Genomic DNA, 15,781 nt, shown 5'->3' on the forward strand with positions numbered 1-15,781 from the left:
TGCGCAGGCGCAGCTTCCGCTCTGCCCTCTGGGAATTAAAGTCCTCCAGCCTCCCTCTTGGCCATCGAATGCCAGAAACCTAAGACCTAGAGGAACTACAAGTACCGAGAGGCCAGGCGGTCCAGCGTCCGCGGAGAGGAGGAAGAGGAAGGCCATAGGAAGGGGGGGCAGAAAGGAAGTGGTCGCTCGCGCTGCCTGCCGGGAGTTGTAGTCTTATCTGGATCGGCTTTGCTGTCTTCCCCACTCTGGGGCCCAAGGAAAGGAGTATGAGAGACCATCTTTCCTAGGATGCACTGCGGTCCATTCAGCTTCACTTCCTCTCCTAGCGGAGGAAGGATACACAGGGAAGCTTTCTCGTCAAAGCCGAGTTAAAGGGGATGGGTGTCGGAAGCTGAGGGTCTCAAGTTCACGGCTTCTAGAAGGGGAGGGGGAATAAAAGACTCTCAGTGAGAAGGTACAGTAAATACATGTCCAGCGACATGACGGGCTGGGAAGTTGAATGAAATGGTCTTCTCTAGGCTAGCGGTCATAAGAGAAAAGGAGAAAAATAGTGGATTGATTCTCGGAGTGTTTAATGCCCTTTTTTTTTTTTTTTTTTTTTTTTTTTTTTACTTCCATACTTATTCTCATTCTTCCCGCTATTCCAAGCCACTGAGGCGCCTGCGCCCCATTTTCTGCCTTTTTCTGTCTCTCTACCGAGGGTCGCATTTGTTTCCTCCTTCCTTGTACGACTGCAGTTTACTGTATGAATAATACCTCCTTCCCTCAGAGATAGTGATAGCAGCCATCATGACGTTCTTGATTTATGTCTGTCATAGCCTAGCCATACACCATATCAGTCGCTCTTCGTCTTAACCTTGTTAGAAAGCAAGTCCCGAAAGGAAATGACTTGCTCAAGTTCACAGTCCAGTAAGTGACTGGATAGGTACAAAGCTAGATCTGAACCTCTTTTACAAACAGGGACATGGACAGGAAAGGTAAGGCTAGTATTAATAAAATAGTATCTAACTTCTGGTTCCTATTATAGTTGTTGACAAAGAACAACCAGCCTAAGGGGGAAAAAAAAAAAAATCTTATAAGAGTTTGAGCCAAACTGACCCAGTTGCTGGGAAGCAAAATCTCAATGGATTGAGAAAAATGTTCCAGGGAATGGCTGTTTCGAAGCTTTATTTTAAGCATTTTAGAACCAAAGGAGGAGATGTAAGAGGGTTATATAAAACTCATTGTTGGTAGCTTAGAGAGGTGGGAGAAAGCACTGCGGGAAAATTTCTGAGATTCGATAAGAAGTAAAATGGAGAGACATCTTTTACTTTGGGAGCTACAAGAATGACATTTACAGCACATAGAGACGGTATGCGATCAACAAGATAGCAACATGGTCTCGTGTCCTGGTGCCGGCGGTTGTGCCTTTTAGTGGTCTAGAAAAGAAAATTACACTTCAAAGGTATGTTATCCTTAGATGCACAAAGGCGCAGGCAATTTGAGAGGTAAAGACTGACCTTTGTCAAGGAATAAGCTACACGCCTAGGACAGGACTACTTACCATGGCCTGCTTTATGTTAGGAATGTCTACATTCAGGCAATGCTGTGTGGTTACTCTGGTCTCTTTGGGTTTGTAAGACCAGCTATGGAGACCTGCCCTGAGCTTGTCAAGTTTAGTATGTGTCCCCCTTTCATCCACAGAGAGTATATAATATGCTTGAATACATCATCTCACCCTCAGATCAGTCCTGCCATACCTTTACCAGGTGTGGCTGACTTCATTTACAGTTACAGAAACAGACTGGAAAGAAGTGAGTGACTTGTCCAAGGTCAGATCACCAGTGTTATCTCAGACTCAGTGTTTTTTATAGTACTTTAAAATATATATATAAGCCAAAACCGGTTTGGCTCAGTGGATAGAGCGTCGGCCTGCGGACTGAAAGGTCCCGGGTTCGATTCCGGTCAAGGGCATGTACCTTGGTTAAGGGCACATCCCCAGTGGGGAGTGTGCAAAAGGCAGCTGATCGATGGTTCTCTCTCATCGATGTTTCTAGCTCTCTATCCCTCTCTCTTCCTCTCTGTAAAAAGTCAATAAAACATATTAAAAATAAAAATATATATTTTTTATTGATTTTTTTTAATAGAGAGGAATAGAGAGAGAGAGTGTGTTAGAAACAGCAATGAGACATCGATCAGCTGCCTCTTGCACACCTCCTACTGGGGAAGTGCCCGCAACCAAGGTACATTCAATGTGCCCTTGACCGGAATCGAGCCTGGAACCTTTCAGTCCGCAGGCCAACTTCTATCCACTGAGCCAAACCGGTTTCGGCAGTACTTTCTTTACAAAAGAAAAAAAAAAGAGCTGTTAAGGTCAGACCTTTTGTTAAGCCTCAGGGTCACCTTAGTGACTCCAGAAGTTGTAAGAACTAGAATCTATAAGGAAGTGTAAAAGCTTTATTTTATTGTGTGCTAAGAAACTACCTTTTTATGCAAAACACACATGTTAAAATTGAAAGCTAGTGTTATTAAAATTATTTTACAGTATGTCCCTTTCACTTACCATTCTGTAAATTCTTGTTTTCAAAGCCTTAGATAAATAAGCATGCTCAAAATTTCCGAAACATTTGGCACAAAATAGATAATGTAAGTGCAGTCCATGAGATCATTTGAGTCTTCCATAGCTGCCAAGGTAAGGTTAGGTTTTTGGAGTAAACAGAATTACATGCTTGAAATGAACCATCTGTAAGACTCTCCTAAAGAGTCTTAGTATTGACTTTCACCTGAATTGTGTGTAATTTTCTTCAAAAGAAATAATACGTTTGGAAGAGAAAACCTTCAAAATTTCATTATTTTCTCGCCCAATTCTACTTTATCCATGCAAAAATAATGTTACCTTTAAATAAGATACCCATCTTGTTTAAATGGTCTTACCGGTGAGACAATGAGACCTCAGTTCTTGCCTTCTTGAAGGAAAGACTTCAATCAAGAGACCAAGCATAGAAAAGGAATTTATTGACTGTAGCAAAAACACACTAGGACCGTGAGACAAGTAAGGGCATAGAAAAGCAACAGGAGAGCGCAGGCTGGTCTGCTTTAGGCCACTGAGAAATCAGAGAAAAGGGGGCCTTGGAGACAGATTCAGGGGGTTAGCCAGGGATGAGCTGTAGCTGCCCATTGCTCCCCCGGTTGCAAGTCCCTTGAAGTTTAGGAAATAATGTGCCTGTGGGGAAAGGGAGTGGCATGGCGTGCTCCCTGGAGGGAGGTCTCACTGGGACCTGAGTTTTCAGAAGTTTTAAAGGCTGGGCTTTTAGAGGAATTCTTAGGGGATCAATAGAGTTTGCACCAGCTTTATGCTAATGTACCAAGATGAGATTTATCCTCTTAATTTGTCTCTTGTTGGGTGCGGTTGGGAAATGGCACTAATTGGATTTCTGTCTCCCTGAATAGGTAATTTAAGTTATTTACCCTCTGGTTGAGAGAAGTGCAAAACATTTACTCTTTCTTTTACACACACACACACACACACACACACACACACACACACAGGGGCACCTCACGCCCACATATGTGTCTAAACCATTTCCTCTTAAGTTTCCTTGGTTTAGGGAAGATATGACTTATTATGGGGCTGCAAACTGCTGTTTAACTATCTTCCTTAGTTTTCCTATTCTGCTTGTTCTGGAATTTTCCAGACTTCTTACTATTCTATAACAATGGTGTTTACCTTGAAGGGGATAATTTTCAATAAAGTTTTTCATAAAGAATTAATTTATGCAGGAAAAGTGGTTTATATCTGTTTTGACAATAGTTTGGTGGTAATTGCTTACATGATCTAGGAACTGATTTTCAATTGAGTGTTTATAAGTTGAGAAATGGGATGTCCTTTAAGTGGAAATAATTTTGCCATGACTGAGAAGGTACACCTGTAGTAAAATTTCATTTTTCTCATTCAGAATTCTAATCATTGAATTATTAACACCTCGGAGCATGTGAAAGCTGGCAGGCAGCAGTGTGCAATTCGAACACTGTCATGCATTTTTATGTCTTATCTTCACCAAGCCAAATTTTCCTTATGTGTGATACCTATGAACAGTGAAATATATTTTTTTAAATTGAACCTGAATATGTCATTCTGAATCGTACTTGACAAAATAACCACTTCCCATCATACTGAAAAAACGGGCAGCCTTTCTCCTTATGTGGGGCCTTGATTAGGTGGAAGCATTCTTCTCAAACTAAATTTGATACTTAAACCCTTTTGTTACTATAGTTCTTCTAGTTTTAAGAATTGTACTTTTGAGGGGGGATAGAAATACCCTGGTGTAAAGCATATTTAAGAGTCTCATGCTCTACCGACTGAGCTAGCCGGGCACCTTGGTGTAAAGCATATTTAATTGGTGAGGGGAGAGTAAGTTTTTAGGCAATTCTAGAATTAAATTAGATCATTTAACCTGAAGATCACTTCATTAATGAATCTGTAAATGCAAAGTTCTCAGAGTAAGGAAGCTAACATAAATAAAGGGGTGATGATAGTAACCATGCCAAGTTCAATTTGTGAATCAGTTGGCTGCCTCCAGCATGTGTCCTGACCAGGGTTCCAACTGCCAGTGCATGTGCTTTGTGCTCTGACCAGGAATCCAACTGGGGACCTTCCAGTGCACAAGGTGAGGCTCAACCAATGGAGCTACACTGATCAGGGTGCGTAATACTGTTTCTTATAAGGCCGTAGGAGTGCTGAAAGCTTTTAATCTATTTATATGAGATATATGTGCTTCCTTCCTCTTCCTCCAAAATTCCATGATCTTAATTGCCTAATAATGTTCATAAGATCTTTGTGGGATGCATAATAGCTCTTTTTCTTGTCTCAGTATTACAGATGGGAAAAATGAGCTAGGCACCTAATGTTAGCTGCTCTGATATATAACTCTTCTACCACCATCACTTGTATCTGAATTACAAAATTCAGTTAAAACTAAAATTTGTTTATCCCCCATAATTTCTAGTATGGCACTTTTAAACTTGCTGGATTGCTTTTAACAAACCTAGTAAACGTAAAATCTAAAGACATCTACTTAACGTAAAAACAAAAGGCATCCACTTCACAACGGAGCAGGTATTGTTTTTTCCCTTTTAAATTGCACAAGGAAGTGAAGTATCACAGAGAAGTTATATCCAAGGGTGGAAGGAGGACTTTAGGAACAAAATTGCAGAGAGTATTTGAAGAAGAGTGATTGGCAATATTTGGGGATTGTTTTAAGTCAGCCACATTCTTCCTCCTATGGAATGCACATCTGTATACTAAGAGCAGACTGTTTACTCCAGATCCCTACCCCAGACAATCAGATGTCAAGTTACAATCTTTTGTTGAAGTTTGGGGTGGATGTGGGAGGGACTTAATTACTGAGGTAGGTATTATAGGAACTTAAAGGCCAGCCCTATCCCAAAGGAGCTTACATTCTAATAGAAGAAATAGCCAGATCTAAACTCATAAATACAAGTCGAATAAAGCATATAATCAATCAAAGCTATACAGGAAAATAAATATCACAAATTCCATGTTACTTTAATCTTTATTTTTTTTAAGTTATTGATTATGGTATCACATAATTTTCCTCATCCCCCCATTTTCATCCCAAACCCCTCCCCACATATGCCCCCATCCCCTTGTTGTCCATGGCCACTGGTTAGGCTTATATGCATGCACACAAGTCCTTTGGCTGATCTCTCCCCCTTACCCCACCTTCCCCTATCCCTCTGAGGTTTGAGAGTCTGATCGCTGCTTCTCTTTCTCTGGGTCTGTTTTTATTCATCAGTTTATGTTGTTCATTATTTCCTCTAGATGTATGAGATCATGTGATCCAAGAAATACCCTTGTAAGAACCGAAACTGAGACAAGCCATAAAGGTTATGCTGAGAGGCAAATGAATCATCTGTAGTGAGTTTCTTTCTGGGCCAACAGTTCTTTTGAGTACCAATTTCAATGTCAAACAGTTCTTTATGTGTGCATGTCAGCCATGATATTTCAGATCTGATTGGTGGACAAATGATGGTAATGCAGGTCCGACCATCTCTGGTTTGGTCCTGGGCATCCTTCAGTGACACGCAGCTGCTGTCTGCTGGTATGGCGAGGCGTCATCGGCATCTTCCATCTCTGTACTATTTCTCTTCTGTCTTCATGGCTGGAGCACTTCTGTCTATTCCTCTCTGTTACAGGAATCCAGATGGTCTCGGAGTTGTTTTCTGAAAATATACAAACATATTCTCGACCAAAAGTTAATAAATTTTCTGTAAATTTGACTTGGTCCTTTTACTTTTCTTTTCTTTTCTTTTCTTTTTTTTTTTCCTCCCCCAAATGATTTTCCTCTGGCTCGTTTTGACATCATGTGTGTATTTTCATGGGTATCTTGCTGTTAGCGTTTTTAATGAAGGTTAATTTTCTGAAGTACAAATTTTTTAGATGTAATTTACTCGCAGGATATTTTTCCTTACATGATATTCTTCCATTGTCACCCCTTTTTTTAATTTAAATAATAGGAGGCTTTTGGAAATTTTATAATGTAGTCTTGATAGCTTTTACATTTTAATAATTTGCGCTAAACTATGACTGCTTTAGGTTCATTACATGTTATCCAATTTTATCTTGAGACTCTCTGCTAATCAGAATTTTTGTTAACACTTTAGGAACAGCTTTTTGTACAATACAATCAGTTTTTCTAGAATATTCGTTTATTTCCATTAGCCAACTTAATTTCCTCTGAGAAATTGGCTACTATTCAACTGTCAAACTCAACACTCTAACAACAATCTTATTTACCATGAGTGTATTAGTGGAAATCATTATTTGCCTTCTTGAGAAGGGCCTGAGCATTCCTGCTACTACCCTGTTTCCCCGAAAATAAGACAGTGTCTTATATTAATTTTTGTTCCCAAAGATGCGCTAGGTCTTATTTTCAGGGGCTGTCTTATTTTTCCATGAAGAAGAATACGGTGCACATTTATTGTTAAATGAAAATAAAGGAAATTTATTACCTGTATACGGTATGGTAGTATAGTAGTTGTCAACACAAACCAGACAAACTGTGAATCCTACAGTATCAAGAATTTACTCATTTATTCAATGAAAATCATGTCATCATCTTCTGGAACATCATCATAACAATCCAATTCCTGAATTTCCTGGTGAATTTCTTGTGACTCCATTTCTTTCAGAATCAATGGACCAAATCTCTCATGTTTAGCAATAGCACTGTCTTTAAATGAGTACTTCTTGTCAAGGTTGCCTGCGACCAGTTTACGGTAAATTAATTTTCATTCTGAGACAGAGCCTGGGGGGATGCCTTATATTTCACTCAGAAGGAAACCTGTAAGTAGGTCTTATTTTTGGAGGATGTTTTATTTTCGAGGAAACACAGTAGGCTGGACTTGGATATTAAAAACCCACTTGCCCACACCATTGGTACAAGACCACTCAAACAAGTCTTGTTTCAGTTAGAGGGCAGCTGCTGTCAGCCAAGACTCTGTCTGTTACCTGGGTCCCAATTTGAGCTGTGCATGGGAAGCGAAGCAGTCATGGGGGCAGGAGACCTCCCTCAGAAGGGGTAAAGGATCAGGCGGCTGCCAAGTTGCAGGGGGGGTGTGTTACCTTAATCTTTAAAACAATCCTGTGAGATAGGTAATAATGTCCTTCTACCTAAGAGAAAATGTAACAGAAAGGTTAATATTATCATCATTATTACTAGCCAACTAGCAAGTAGCAGAGCTGGGCTTCAAATCAAGGTTTTCTTCCATGTTCAGCCCTCCCTCTTTCCACTACCTCACAACTGCTTAAGTGATGTGAGAGAGAATTAGCCAAAAAGTGAGTGCAAACTAGTGGCCAATGGCCAAATTTGGCTTAGTTGCGTTTTTATTTGGCCAGCAACTATTTTTTTTTTTTTTAATATGAACTTATTTGAGCAATGGCCAGCACTTCACTCTTCAAAGTTGTACACCAGGTGCCCTTGACACAAATTACCTGCCTGGCTTCAAAAAAGCATTTTGTGCTTTCTGTAGCAGGCAGTAACGGGACGGAGAGGAACTGTTCTCAAAAATTTCACAGAGAAGTTATATCCAAGGGTGGAAGGAGGACTTTAGGAACAAGAATTGCAGAGAGTATTTGAAGGAGAATGACTGGCAGTATTCATCATAATATAAAAGTGAGAGGGGTCAAACACAAAGCTATAAGTTATTTATGCCTTATCACGGTAGTTCTCAAACTTTAGTAAACATCAGAATCAAACAGAAGGCTAAAACAGGTTGCTGGGCTCCATCCCAGAATGAGTGCCTCTGGAATGAAGCTTAAGAATTCCCATTTCTAGCAAGTTCTCTGGTACTGTTGTTGTTGGGTGCCCTGGCCAGCGGGACAGCAACGTGGGAGCGAGGAGACACCTGGAAGGGAATGAGGGAGGATAGGAGACGTGGAGAAATGGAGGCAAGACAGGGTTCTGATCAAGCCTCAAATTTTATTTGTTGCAGCCGCAATATATGTACACAGGTTGTAGGGGGAAGTTGCCGTGGAGACTTTCCAGGGCGGGGAGGGTTGTGTATCAGCAGGATGTGCCTGCGGGGGAGGATACAGCAGAGATTCTTCCGGGCGGGGCGAGTAATCACAACAGGTGTGCCTTGCTCAATGGCCAGGTATGCTGCTAGGCATTTAGATTGTTTCTAGTTAACTGCCACACCGCAGCTTGTCACATGAGTTCTGGTAAGTCAGAAACTCAGTGTCTAAGATGGAGGTGTCTTTTAAGATGTAGTCACTAATTCTTTTTCAGCTCCCGACAGTTGGGCAAGTATTATACTTTGAGAATCTCTGTCGATCAGACTGTAAGGCACTTAGGGGGAAGGGCTTAAGCCAAGGTTTTGCTTTGTATAAGTACAAAAGGAATTTCTTGATAGAATGTTTTAAAAAGAAGAAAAGTCTGTTATCAATTAGAATTTATAGTTTTCAACATTTTTGATGGATCCTCCAATTTCTTTTTTTCTTAAAAAAAAAAAGTATACTTAAAAAGCCCCACAAAGTTGTATCATCATCATCATCATCATCATCATCGCTATTAACACTTAATGGGGCATCTACTATGCACCTGGGTCTTTACAATATATATGTACTTAATCCTTATAATAGCCTTATGAGCCAGGTACTGTTATTATCATTCTTATTTTACAGATGAGGAAACGGAGGCACCGAGGAGAGGAGTTAACTAACTTGCTCAGTGTTTCACTGCTGGTCAGTGACCTAATTAGTACTAAAATCCAGGCACTCTAACTCCAGAGCCTGTATGCTTAGCCATTATGCTATACTGACCGTCATGCTATTCCACAGTGCACACTGTTTTTAACCTGTGTTGTTTAATCACATTATGAACAATCTTGATAACTCTAAATATTCTTGTTCAATATTTAAAATAAAAGCCTACTTTTTTCTTTGCTTCATTCTTGGCAACCTGCGTCAAGGAAGTCTATCAGTGCCCTTTTCTACAGCATTTACTCACTTAGTGTCTCTGTGACCATTGTTGAAATGACAACAAAGGGTTTAGAATATCACATAAACTTCGTTGAGAAAGCCTCAACATTGTTTGGGAAGATTGACTCCAGTTTTGAAAGAGGTTCTCCTGTGGGTAAAATGCTATCCGACAGCTTCACATATTACAGAGAAACCATCTCTGTAGGAAGGAAGAGCCCATCAAGGCAGAAAATCTCCTTGTGGTCTTATTTTAAGAAATTGCCGTAGTCACCACAACCTTTAACATCCACCACTCTGATAAGTCAGCAGCCATCAATATCGAGACAAGACCTTCCACCAGTAAAAAGAGTATAACTCACTGAAGTCTCAGTGATGGTATTTTTAAGTTAAGATATGTATTTTTTTTAGACTTAATACCATTGTACACTTAAGAGACTACAGTGTAGTGTAAACATAACTTATATGCACTGGGAAACCAAACAATTTGTGTGAGTTACTTTATTGCGACATTTGCTTTTTGTGATGGTTTGAAAACCATAATGTCTCTGAGGTATGCATGCAATAAATTTCAAACATTGAAAAGTCTGCAGCAAAATAATATTTAAAATATTCAGCCTTAGCTGGATAGAGCATTGATCTGCGGACTGAAGGGTCAAGGGCATGTACCTCGGTTGCAGACTTCTTCCAGGCATGCCCCTGGTTGGGGCGCGTGCAGGAGGCAACCAATTGTGATCAATATTTCTCTCTGTCTTTCCCTCTCTCTCCCACTCTCTCTAAAAATCAATAGGAAAATATCCTTGGGTGAGGGTTAAAAAAATAAAATATTCATGCACTCACTACTTGGTTTAACATATGTCAATATTTTATCATATTTGCTTTAGAATCCTGCCTTCGGGGGGATTGGGGACACACACACACAAACATAAATAGAGCATGGCCAGCGTGGCTCAGTGGTTGAATATCAACCTATGTACGAACCAGGAGGTCATGGTTTAATTCCTGGTCAGGGCACATGCCCATGTTGCAGTCTCAATCCCCAGTCGAGATCATTGATGTTTTATCTCTCCCTCTATGAAATCAAGAAAAATATATTATTTAAAAAAAAAAAACACCTCACCTCTTTAGAAAAACAAACAAAACACAGATATAGTCAGTATGATTTTGAGGTTTAACTTCGCTTAAAACAAAATTGTGCCTTATGAGTTATAAGGGAAATGACCATTTCCCTAAATAAAAATAGGATATTCAATAAACTTAATAGTGGAGGAAGAATTTCTGTGGTGAACAATTTCATAATTACTATTGCCATTATCATGCTATCCCAGTAAACACTCCCCTCCCATACCCATGGGCTTTATTATTAATTACTTGGTGATAAATGTAGTAAACACAGTAACATAAAGCTAGGTAATGTGACTTATATGGTTTACACAGTTTTCATGCTGCTTGTTCTACTTCCATGTGGTGGAAGTCAAATTCCAACAAGGTAACATCTCAGCTTTGCCCAATAGAACTGCCCGTAGTGATGGAAGAATCCTATGCATGTCCTGTCCTATGACAGCCACTAGCCATGTGTGGCTTAAAAAACTGAACTCGTTTTGTTTAAATTTAAGTAGCCACCTGTGGCTAGCGGCTACCCTATTAGACAGGACAGAACTAAGTCCTCCAAGTGCACATTGAAATTAATGAGTCCCAAACTCCAGTGAGTCCTGGCTCTGGTAGAGGGTAAAAGAATGGGGACTGACAGCAAAAGGAAACAAGGAAACTTTTGGGGAGGATGCAAATTTTCTTTATCTTGATTATAATGATGGTGACATGGCTATATACTTTTGCCCAAACTCATCCTGTATTCAGAAAGTGGGTGTGTTTGATGTACAGACATCATATCTAAATAAAGTTGACTTTACAAAGTAAAATAAAAAAAGTTGAGTTTTAGAGACATAGTTCCCCCTCGTGTCTATCGTAGGGGTGGCGAACTCAATCAGAGAAGGGGCCAAAATCTAAAATCCAGCCTAAATCGCGGGCCGAATGGTTTACTGAACAGTCATAAACTGTCACTGTGATGGAAACACAGCGGAGTGCAGTGATGACAGCGCGGTGCGGGCCACATTGCAAGGCCTGGCGGGACGGATTTGGCCCGCGGGCCTTGTGTTTGACACATGTGATAAAGCATGCCTTCTGCAATCCCATTTTTTCCCCCTTAGAACCACCAAAGTCATGACTACATTACTGACCCTGTGCGATTTGGCCCCTGCTACTTGTTTGACATTTTTTTTTTCCTGGCTGTGCTTCAGCCACACTGGCCTGCCTCCTGGTTGGTCTTCAAAGACTCCAAGTACATTCCTATCTCAAGGCCTTTGAACTTGCTCTTCTGCCTGGAAAACTCTTCCCCAAGCATTCTTTTAACGTCTGCTCACATCTCAGCCATGATGCCATTCCTGCCAGCCTTTCTAAGACAGTACCCCTGTCCTTTCAGCTCTCCATTCCTAGTCCTGCTCACTTTCTTTACAGCACTAATCGCTATCTGAACTTACATGATTACTTGTCTATTCTCCTCTTTCCCCATTAGACTGTAAGGCTGTTCATAAGGGCAGGGAGTTTGTTGATTGTCGGACTCCCTGAGCCAAGCACACAGTATTGTTCAGTGAATGAATGAATGGCTATCATCCATGACAGTGTTTCTCAGCTTGAGATCCAAGCATATATTTGTAGAAAATCCACAAATTCTCTGCAATATTAAAAAAATTGTGCTGCCCAGCCAGTGTGGCTCAGTAGTTGAGCATCGACTGTGTATCAGGAGGTCACCATTCAATTCCTGGTCAGGGCACATGCCCGGGATGTGGGCTCAATCCCCAGAAGGGGACATGCTAGAGGCAGCCGATCATTGATTCCCATCATTGATGTTTCTGAAATCAATAAATACATTTTTAAATATAAAAGTCCATTAAAAATGTTTTTAAAAAGAACTAATTATCTAGAATGAGTAGCAAAAGACCTGGGAAGTTAGTAATATAACATATTTGTAAAATAATTTGCATTGATGTTTTAAAGTAAACAATACAGAGATACATTTAATATAGATCAGAAGTGGAATAAAAATGCTCATAAATCTAACACTTCACAATTCAAGTTAACATGAATTTTAAGTGGCTGGGCCAAATAACCACTGCAATTATAGTGCCTTTGCCTCCTCTTCATTTGCCCTTTATTTAGAACTCAATGGTTACTTTTGATGTAAAAGAAAATAAATTTCACGAATTTACTACTAGTGAAAGAAATACCTTTTGCATCTTTATTCCAGTAACAACTTTATGTTTCTGTAGAAATGGACAGACCTCTTTTCCTGTTCCTTCTAGCTCTGTCACAAATACTGTCTAATTCAGTTTCTTTTAAAAGTAAGGGAAAGGTCAGAACAAGTACTGTCAGACACATTGTCCGAATGTATAGTTTCATAAGTCATATTTAATAGGTGCGAGAAGAGCATACTTGTTTAGCTCTGTGGATCATTTACACACACATTTTATAGTATTCCAAGGTATAAGTGCATTGTAGTTATGATGTACACGAATTTAAACCCAACACAGTTTGCAAGTAGTTTTTTTTTTAAATATATTTTATTGATTTTGTACAGAGAGGAAGGGAGAGAGATAGAGAGTTAGAAACATCGATGAGAGAGAGTCATCAATCAGCTGCCTCTTGCACACCCCCTACTGGGGATATGCCCGCAACCAAGGTACATGCTCTTGACCGGAATCGAACCCCGGACCCTTCAGTCCCCAAGCCGATGCTCTATCCATTGAGCCAAACCGGTCTTGGCTGCAAGTAGTTTTTATCTAATTGGGCAGCAATATACGTACTATTGTAGCCCTGGCCAGGTGGCTCGGTTGGAGCATCGTTCAGTGAACTGAGCGGTTTCAGGTTTGATCCCCAGTCCTTGGTAGGGGTACTGGGGGAGGCAACCAAGTGATATTTCTCTTTCACATCAATGTTTCCCTATCCCCCTTCCTCTCTAAAAATCAATAAGCATATCCTCAGGTAAGGATTGGGGAAAGGAAATATAGATATATAAATTATTGTAGGAAATGATATGTATGTGCTAAATTAAAGCATTGGCACTAGTTGTCAGCGAATCACAATATTGGAGAGCACCTCAAGTTGAACATTGGTAAAATAGCAATAAATGGACAGTATTTCACAAGGACTCCTCTCAATCAACGTTTTCCCATTCAAATACTAATTTCATATATCTTGACATTTGTGAAGGTGTGCTCCATGAATTCAATGGATAGTAACAGATGTTGAGGGAAGAGTCCTATAAGAAAATAAGTTTAGGGAATGATGAGTATACTAAGTTTTCTTTTTTTTCCCACTTGTAGGTCTTCTCAGAACCCTCTATGCTGATGACATTGTGACTGTTTGCAGAGAGCAGCAGTGATGGCTCCAGAATGTCTAGGGAGAGGAAGACCTTAGTGTCAAGAGTCTGCTCACAGAATAAGATACTAGGATATGTCCTTCAGCCACATCTGTTTTGCTCACTGTTTTATTTAGAGCTATACCAGGTATTTGGGGGTGATCTGGAGAAGCTAATAGAGATAATGGGGTGTTTAGTGCCCTAAGCCATCCCTTAGCACAACTATTGATATATAGCATTTCCACACTTTGACTGTAAAAATGTTTTGAATCTGTATCAGAGGCACACATTTTAGAAAAAAACAGCTGAACAAATAGTATCTCTCTCTATGTTCTCTAGTTTTATCAGTGTGCTTGAAAAGGAGTTAATGCCCATATTTTCTGATAATTTAAGGAGTTTTTTATTTATTTAATGTTTTATATTTCTGTATGTATGTGAGGTATTCAACTTATTTATCTTTTTATTTTATATTGCAAAATACCAATTGTCCCAAAATCTTGCTTTAAATGTGGTTTTGGGCCCTAGCTGGTTTAGCTCAGTGGATAGAGCACTGGCCTGTGAACAGAAGGGTCCTCAATTCAATTATGGCCAAGGGCACATGCCTGAGTTGTGGGCTTCATCCCCAGTAAGGGGGCATGCAGGAGGCAGCTGATCAATGATCTCATCATTGATGTTTCTATCTCTCTCTCCTCCCTTCCTTCTTTTTGAAATCAATAAAAAAAAAAATCCTATATAATAAAAGCATAATATGCTAATTGACCAAACCATTGAACAGTGGAACAACCATCCAGACGACTGTCTGGGATCATACTATGACACCCACTGGCAGGTGTGATGCAATTGGTCAGGGGCCCCGGCCATCTCCCCATGATTGTCCTGCAGAAGGAGACCCAGGCCACCAACCAGTGTGCTGCTGTGGGTGGGTGGGGCCTCCCTCCGCGAGGGAAGCCCGGGTGCTGGAAGGAATCGAAGCTGGTGCTGGCAGCTGGGGGAAGGAAGGCCTACTCACGCATGAATGTGTGCATCATGCCTCTAGGATTTAATAAAAGGGGAAAAAAACTTAGTTAAATGTATTTTGATTTTGTTTCCAGGTTCAGAACCCTTCAGATCAACTTTAAGTTCAATATGTAAAATAGATAAATGCAGTTGAAATGGGGCAAGGTAAGACTTATTTCAACCTGATAGCATCCCTGCCCTTATTCCTACCCTCCCCTCCTTCCCCCCCTAGAAGAAGCTCCAGAGGGTACTTTGGAAATCATTGGAAAAATTCATCCCATCATATATAACTTAAAATGCCACATCTTTAATATGCTACATTAAAATTTTTATTTCAAATTTTTTTTCAAAAATTTTTATTTCAATTATTTTCCAGCAAGCTCATACTCTAATTTATGGAGTCTAAGAACTTTATAATATAACTAAAGAAGAAATTGAAACATCTAATAAACAAGTAAAATAACAACATGGGGGTTTTTGGGGGCCTATAAAATTAGCATATTTCTTTAGAATTATACCCATTATTGGCAGTAGTTGACTAAATACCTTCAACACAGAGATTAACTTGGTAAAACTATGTGTTGGTTGATAATTTTACAACAGTGATATTCTTCAATCCACCAAAGCACTATGATTTAGCCCTAAAGAAATAACCACAAATGTATGAAAATGTTTTTATATTCATAGTATTGAAAATGAACCAAATGTTTAATAATGAGGGGCTGGTTAAATAAATCCTAGCTCAGTCATAACACAGAATGCTATTCAGCCATTACAATGATGTTGTAAAGAAAATGTACCATACCAAGCACCTTAATTATTATATATTGTCTTATTTTAAGCCTAACTACCGTATTTTCCGGCGTATAAGACGTCTTTTGAAACGAAAAAAA

At 39.8% G+C, this 15,781-nt stretch overlaps 1 long non-coding RNA gene across 1 annotated transcript; it reads left to right on the forward strand.

Moving 5' to 3' along the window:
- The first annotated feature begins 220 nt into the window (after window positions 1-220).
- LOC118718340 lies at window positions 221-15,230 on the forward strand. Its single transcript, XR_006741582.1, has 3 exons — window positions 221-454; window positions 13,858-14,040; window positions 14,984-15,230. It is a non-coding gene; the product is annotated as an uncharacterized LOC118718340 (long non-coding RNA).
- Window positions 15,231-15,781: the final 551 nt, after the last annotated feature.

Source organism: Pipistrellus kuhlii, unplaced genomic scaffold, assembly GCF_014108245.1.
Source record: "Pipistrellus kuhlii isolate mPipKuh1 unplaced genomic scaffold, mPipKuh1.p scaffold_m20_p_14, whole genome shotgun sequence".
NCBI classification, from domain to species: Eukaryota; Metazoa; Chordata; class Mammalia; order Chiroptera; family Vespertilionidae; genus Pipistrellus; species Pipistrellus kuhlii.